This window comes from Chiloscyllium plagiosum, chromosome 31, assembly GCF_004010195.1.
Source record: "Chiloscyllium plagiosum isolate BGI_BamShark_2017 chromosome 31, ASM401019v2, whole genome shotgun sequence".
Classification (NCBI taxonomy): domain Eukaryota; kingdom Metazoa; phylum Chordata; class Chondrichthyes; order Orectolobiformes; family Hemiscylliidae; genus Chiloscyllium; species Chiloscyllium plagiosum.
The window spans coordinates 21,739,708-21,746,787 of NC_057740.1; the positions used below are offsets into that span (position 1 = coordinate 21,739,708).

Sequence of the window (7,080 nt, forward strand, 5' to 3'; positions counted from 1 at the left end):
AACACACATGCCATCTTCGGTATCCTGCGGACAAGAATCTCTGCCCACTAAAAGCTCAAGAGCCAGCACTGAGGACTATGAGGACTCAAACTCAGAGGCAGCAGAAGCTCTGTCAGAGGTCACTACCAAGGATGAGCCTCCTGTAGTCGCTCTTGGATGGTCTTCACAAAGGAGATGTTCACCTCTGACCAGACCCGCAAAGCAACAGGAATGGAGCCATGGGCAAAGTGATGCTACAGGCCCATCATCATAGGACTGGGGGATAACCTTTGACTCTGAGAGGAAGGAACGTGTTAACCCCTACAAGACCCACACGGAATCACTAATTAATCTCCTCATGGAGCTCATTGAGTATGAGTCCCCTTGGTAACAGGCAATGGCCTGCTAACCTGAACTCTGCTAACCTGAACTCATCACGTGAGCCCTATATAAAGCAGACCCAGTCCCCCTCCTTGCATGGGAATATTTAATTGGCTATAGATGTGTTTTATTGATGGCCATTAATAATTTTTTTAAAAAAAGGAGTCTCTGTGATTTTATTTTGGGGAAGTTGCTCAGTTATGTGTGACAGCACTTCAAGGTATAGAAAAACAAAATAAGGCTAACCCAGCCTAGGACAGATAGTTCCACCCATATGTAGACACTATGTTGATGTTCAACAATAATTGTTGTTCCTTTTCAGTTGGGCTTCTGAGTTATTACAGTGCCCTTCATGGCAAAAGTCAAAATCTGATTGATTGTGGATATTGAGTGAGAACAGAACTGGGCTTGGATATGATGCCGTCACAGTCAAATATCAGCCAAAGTCAGTGACTTAGAGTAAAGAATGAATTGTTGATCAGAGTGCCCCCAAGCTGGATCTGCACCAAGGAAGATGTGGGCGCTTTCAGGAAAAGGGGACGTGAGAATAGAAAAAAATCAGAAAGCAAAAAAGAGGAATTGAAAACCAGAAGTAAAACTTCAATATTAACATCACAAATCTTTATTATAGAATTTTCATGACTGATTTGACTAGTGAGTCCCACTAACATACGGTCATTTGCGTAAGCAGAGCATTCACTTAGGAACACACCCTGAAATCGCAATTACATATCACCGTATAGCAGCTCCTTTTCCTATTATGACTTAGGTATTGAAGGGGAGATTTTGAAATGTGTTGTTCATATTTTAAGATTTTAATCCAAATTTAATGAGATATAATCTATTTTTTGCCCTCTTTTTTTAGAAAGAAAACACGTTATCTTTCTTCTGTATCCGACTGCCGTGCAACATTGAGAGCCACCTCATAACTTTCCCTCGAGTGATTCTTTCCCTTTGTTAATTGTTTGGCTTCCATGTTAATGTCGTTTAATATTCCAGCCAAGGTAAGGAAAATAAGAAAAATGTTGTGAATGCTAAAAATCTAAAATGAAAACAGAAAGTGTTGAAAATACTCAATGGTTCAGGCGGCATGTCTGGACAGGGAAACAGGATTAATACTTCAGAATGACCTTTTCCGTGTGTGTTTACATGTGTATGCTGATTATGTATACATATTGAGTCAGTGTATATGGAGTTCATGTGTGCCATATGTTTCTGCAGTGTGTATGTGCACTTTGCCTACATGTGTGCTGTATATCCGTTGGGTGCTTGTGTGGGTTGGGTACATTGTGTGTGTATTTGCGGGGAGGATTGTGTGTATCTGCGTGTGTGTGTGTGTGTGTTTTGCATTCAGACTGATTAGATTTAGTGTCCGATCCACACTTATATTCAGTGTCACAAGTGAAAACTGACTGATCAGGCAAGATACTCTTGGGAATTCAACAACCATTGGTTTTCTGCTTATACTGAAATAAGAAGAATGATTAATGGAAATAGAAAATGATACTGCGAATCGCACTTCGTTAATATCCAGCATTGTAAAAGTGGATATAAAATACAAAATAAAATTTGCCACAGTTCTTAACTGTGGCCTTGACAGTAGCTGAATAGCGTCAGTAAACCTTTCATCTTGCAGTCCGTCATCTTTAACGGAGACCCTCAATTCAATACAGATTCAATGCGACAACAAACATTTCATACTTTGCAGACGAGATGTCAGATTCATAATTTATTTCTTACATAACATTTGCAAATAGCAAAGAGAGTGAGGGGAGATTAATTCCATTTCATACTATGGAAGAGTTTCTCGAAATAAAATCTTCACATTTTAATACAAGGCACTGCTCAGTGAGGGAAACCACTAGCTACTTTTATTACCTGTATTGATTTCTGCTAACTGAATGAATATTTTAAAACTTTAGAACAATAATGTAAATCTCCTTCGGTTACATACTTCATCCTGTTTATTTCCTAGATGAGAGATGTGGTCACACATGTTGCTCTTGAACAAAGAAGATCAGCAGAAAATCTTCCATGACTTTTTAAGTCTATTACTGAAGAAGTTAATCAAGATTAACCATTGTTCATTACTCATTAATCATTGTCATACTTATAAGCATTAATCACAGAAAAATGGAGATTACTAAGTAGAAGTGACTGGCAATAAATAAGATTAGATTTTTTGCAAAGTTATTCAGTTATTTTCATAATTAAAGTTATTGGAACAGGTTAGGATGTACAAGAATTCTGTAAAAAATGGAGAACATTCTTTGCTTCAATAACTACTTTGCATTATTCCAAATGATGCTGCTGTAGACAAGTAGCTGAATAAACCGTATGGATTTGGTTGAGTTTTCAGCATTTAACATTTATTATCAGGGAAAGCACACCAAATTTCAATAGCTAGTTTATTTTCAATTACCTACTCAGATTTATTGCACAAACATACACAAATAATCCATAAGACCATAAGACATGGGAGCAGAAATGAGGTTATTCAGCCCATCGAATCTGCTCTGCTACTCAACCGTGGCCAATAGGCTTTTCACCCCATTTTCCCACTTTCTCCCCATAACCTTTGATCCCCTTGGTAATCAAGAACTTACCTATCTTATCTATCGAACAAATAAGGGCATATGAAGGTATATATGTTATATGTTAGTAGTGTAGGAGATTTGCATACCCTCATGGGGGAATGGTTTCTTATAGAATACACACTTTCCCACATATAGCAATCCTTGAACATAAATGCAGTGAAGGTATATTTAGGATGAAGAGTGCTCAATGGCAGGTCCAGGATGTCCTGTGGTCTGCAATATTTCTTGAGACTTGTGAGAATGGGATAATACATTTCAATAGATTATAATACTGTCAAGTCCATGGCATAGTCGAGAGTGTGTTGCTGGAAAAGAACAAGACGTCAGGCAGCATCTGTGGAGCAGAAGAGGCTTGTGGATCAGGGCTGAGAGATAAATGGGATGGGGGTGAGGTTGGGAGAAGGTAGCTAGGAAAGCGATCAGTAGATGAAGGTGAGGGGGAAGTGACAGGTCAGAGGGGGAAGTGATGAACAGATCCGGAAGGCGGTGCCGAGTTGGAGGATTGGGACTGGGATAATGTGGGGAGAAGGAGAAATGAGGAAACTGTTGAAATCCACATTTATCCCATGTGGTTGCAGGGTCCCAAGGCAGAATATGAGGCATTCTTCCTCCAGGGGTCGGGTGGTAAGGGTTTGGTGGTGGAGGACGCCCAGGACCTGCATGTCTTTGACGAGTGGGAGGGGGAGTTGAAGTGTTTAGACACAGGGCGATGGGGTTGGTGGGTCCGGTTGTCACAGAGATGTTCTCTGAAATGATCCACAAGAAGGTGTCCTGTCTCACCAGGTGCAACAGATGCAGTAGTTGACATTGGTAGAGGTACAAGTAAATTTCTGATGGATGTGGAAGGATCCCTTGGAGCCTTGGATGGAGGTGAGGGGAGTGGTGTGGGCCCAGGTATTGCAGTGGCATGGAAAGGTGCCAGACGTGGGGTGTGGGTTGGTGGAAGGTGTTAAGTTTTTACAGAGGACCTGACGAGGGAGTCAGGGAGGGAATGGTCTTTCTGGAAAGTTGATAGCGCTAGGGAGAGAAATATATCTCTGTGGTGGGGTCCATTTGGAGATGGTGGAAGTGGCGTGGGATGATGCGATGTATGCAAAAGTTGGTGGGGTTGAAGGTGAGGACCAGGGGTTTCTGTCCTTGTTGCATTGGGAAGGGTAGGGTTCAAGGGCAGTGGTGCATGAAGTGGAGGAAATGTGCTGGAGGGCATCATCAACCACGTGGGAAGGGAAGTTGCAATCATGGAAGATGGAGGCCATCTGGCACTTTCTGAGGTGGAATTGGTCATCCTGGGAATAGATGCAGCAGAGGCAGAGGAATTGGTAATAAGGGATGGCATTTTTACAGGAGGTAGGGTGGGAGGAGATGTAGTCTAGGTAGCTGTGTGAGTTGGTGGGCTTGTAGATGTCTGTAGTTAGTCAGTTGCCAGAGACGGTGATGGAGAGGTCCAGGAAGGGGAGGGAGGTGTCTGAGATGGATCCAGGAAGGGGCCATCCAACCTCAAATTCACCTGGACCATCTCAGACACCTCCCTTCCCTTCCTGGACCTCTCCATCACCATCTCTGGTGACCGACTAACCACAAACATCTACTACAAGCCCACTGACTCCCACAGCTACCTAGACTACACCTCCTCCCACGCTAACCTCTGTAAAAACTTAACTAAATGTCTTTTAAATGTTGTAACTGTACCCGCATCCACCACTTCCTCTGGAAGTTTATTTCACACATGAGCCACTCTATGTAAAAAAAAATTACCCCTCATGTCTTCTTTAAACCTTTTGCATGTCTTTTTCAAATCTTTCTCTTCTCACTTTAAAAACATGCCCCCTAGCCTTGAAGTCTCCCATCCTAGGGAAAAGATACCTGCATTCATCTTACCTATACACTTCACTATTTTATAAATCTCTCAGGTCACAGCTGAACCTCCTACGCTCCAGTGAAAGAAGTCCCAGCCTATATTGTTAAACTTGAAAGGATGTAGAGAAGCTGTTGCCAAGATGGGAGAGTCTGAATAGGCTGGGGCTTTTTTCCCTGGAGTGTCAGAGGCTGAGAGGTGATCTTATAAGATCATCAGGGGCATGGATAGGATGAATAGCCAAGGTCTTTTTCCGAAGGTAGAGGAGTCCAAAACTAAAGGACATAGGCTTAAAGTGAGAGGGGAAAGACGTTAAAAAAAACCTGAGGTGCAACTTTTTGACGCAGAGAGTGATGTGTTTATGGAACGAGCTGCCAGAGGAAGTGATGGAGGCTACTACGTACAATTATAACATTTAAAAGGCATTGTATGGTATATGAATAGGAAGGGTTTACAGGGATTATGGGACACATCCAGGCAAATGGGACTAGACTGACACAGATGTTCAGTGGTTAGAATTGCTGCCTCAGAGTCCTAGCGACCCAGCTTTGATTCCAGCCTCGGGCATCTGTCTGTGTGGAGTTTGCACGTTCTCCCCATGTCTGTGTGGGTTTCCTCCCACAGTCACAAAGTTGTGCAGGATTGATGGGTTGGCCATGCTAAATTGCTCATAGTGTCCAGGCATGTGCAGGCTGGGTGGGTTGGCCCTGGGAAATGGGGTTGCAGAGATAGAGGTGGATCTGGGTGGGGATGCTCATTCAGCCCATCAGTGCAGACTCGATATATTCACCCATGTGATGTTTCATTATCATGCTTTGTTGACCATTCAAGAAGACCTAGGGTATTTTAAATATGGTTTAATTCTTGTGATATGGGCAAAGCTAGTCATTTTGCCCATCCCTAATTGTTATATGTTTATTCAATACTTTAGGTGCAGAAATTAATAATCCTAAGATTTCTAATAAATTCTCCCTTTATGTATGTTGCATAGAACTATATAGTACCCTGAACTTGAAATGTAACTCTGTTTTCTCTCCACAGATGCTGCCAGACCTGCTGAATTTCTCCAGCAATTTCTGTTTGTGTGTGTAATAAATCATGCATATCTGATGTCCAAATCTTCCAGGTTAAAGAGACATGTAATTACCAAGCATGAGCTATATAAGGACCAGCAACATTTACTTTTTAAGAAGTAGCAATCATAGACCAAACAGCCTCTTAAACCTGCTCTGCCATGCAACACCATCATGACTGCCTCAGTTCCATCGTTCTGCCTAGTCCCCAATTCCTTTGACTCCTAGAGAGATCAGAAACGTATCTGTCATTGGAGAGCAGGCAGTCATTGCCAAGCCCAGCTATATTGTTAAACCCATGTAGAACAAATATATAAACAATAAAAGTTTGTATGGTCTTACATAATGTGTGTGGCATTTTTACAGCATGGGTGGAGACCTTCACTAGCAAGAAGAGAACCATTAGTTGAGGAAAATTATTCAAGATCCTAGAAATGCTGCTAGGTAGCTTCCTGATTCTTCTTTTCAAACAGAATGATCAGCTCAGACACACAGTGATAACAGGGAGAAAGAGAAGACTGCAGGTGCTGGAGATCAGAGTCAAAAGATGAAGGGCTTATGCTTGAAACGTTGATTCTCCTGCTCCTCGGTTGCTGCCTGACCAGCTGTGCTTTTCCAGCACCACACTCTTCAACACAGTGTTAACAACTCTATTGCCAAATGATTTCAATCTTTCTGTGTGCTATAAACATGAGCAGTCCACTGCCTCCTCAGGTGTAGAAGCTCTGAAAGAAATTCCCATCGAATGCAAATTGTAGTCTCCACCTCTGACACATTATGAATATGTATTTCCAGTGCAGCATAAGAAAGATGAATCTTTTGTAAATGTGGCTAATTGGAAGAACAACAAAACCTAGATCCATTGCAAACTCCAGAAAGGCAGTTTATGATGAAAAATGTCAACACTGTGAAACTGTCAACCTGAACAAAATTGGAAGATCAGGTAATTCAGAATCAAGGACTTGTTGCCATCAATCTGGGTGATAGACTCAGGTGATCAAGTGAGATTGATATGTTGTTTTCAAAAATTTAATCATGAAATGTGAGTGTCAATGAAATAAACAACATTTTTTGCCCATCTCTAGATGCCCTGGAATGTGGTGAAGACATTTGATATATACTACATGGTTCACTAGGCCAATTCAGACTAGTTCCTTGAACTCAGTTCCCAGTAGGGTTGCAGTCACAGACAGGC

General features: G+C 41.9%; 1 long non-coding RNA gene across 2 annotated transcripts; it reads left to right on the plus strand.

The window, feature by feature from the left end:
- The first annotated feature begins 983 nt into the window (after positions 1 to 983).
- On the plus strand, positions 984 to 6,197 carry LOC122565095. Of its 2 annotated transcripts, none has more exons than XR_006316079.1 (3): positions 984 to 1,129; positions 1,226 to 1,364; positions 2,336 to 3,316. It is a non-coding gene; the product is annotated as an uncharacterized LOC122565095 (long non-coding RNA). The 2 variants fall into 2 exon arrangements; XR_006316080.1 differs by lacking the exon at positions 2,336 to 3,316 and adding an exon at positions 5,854 to 6,197 and having other exon boundaries at positions 985 to 1,129.
- The last annotated feature ends 883 nt before the right edge of the window (positions 6,198 to 7,080 follow it).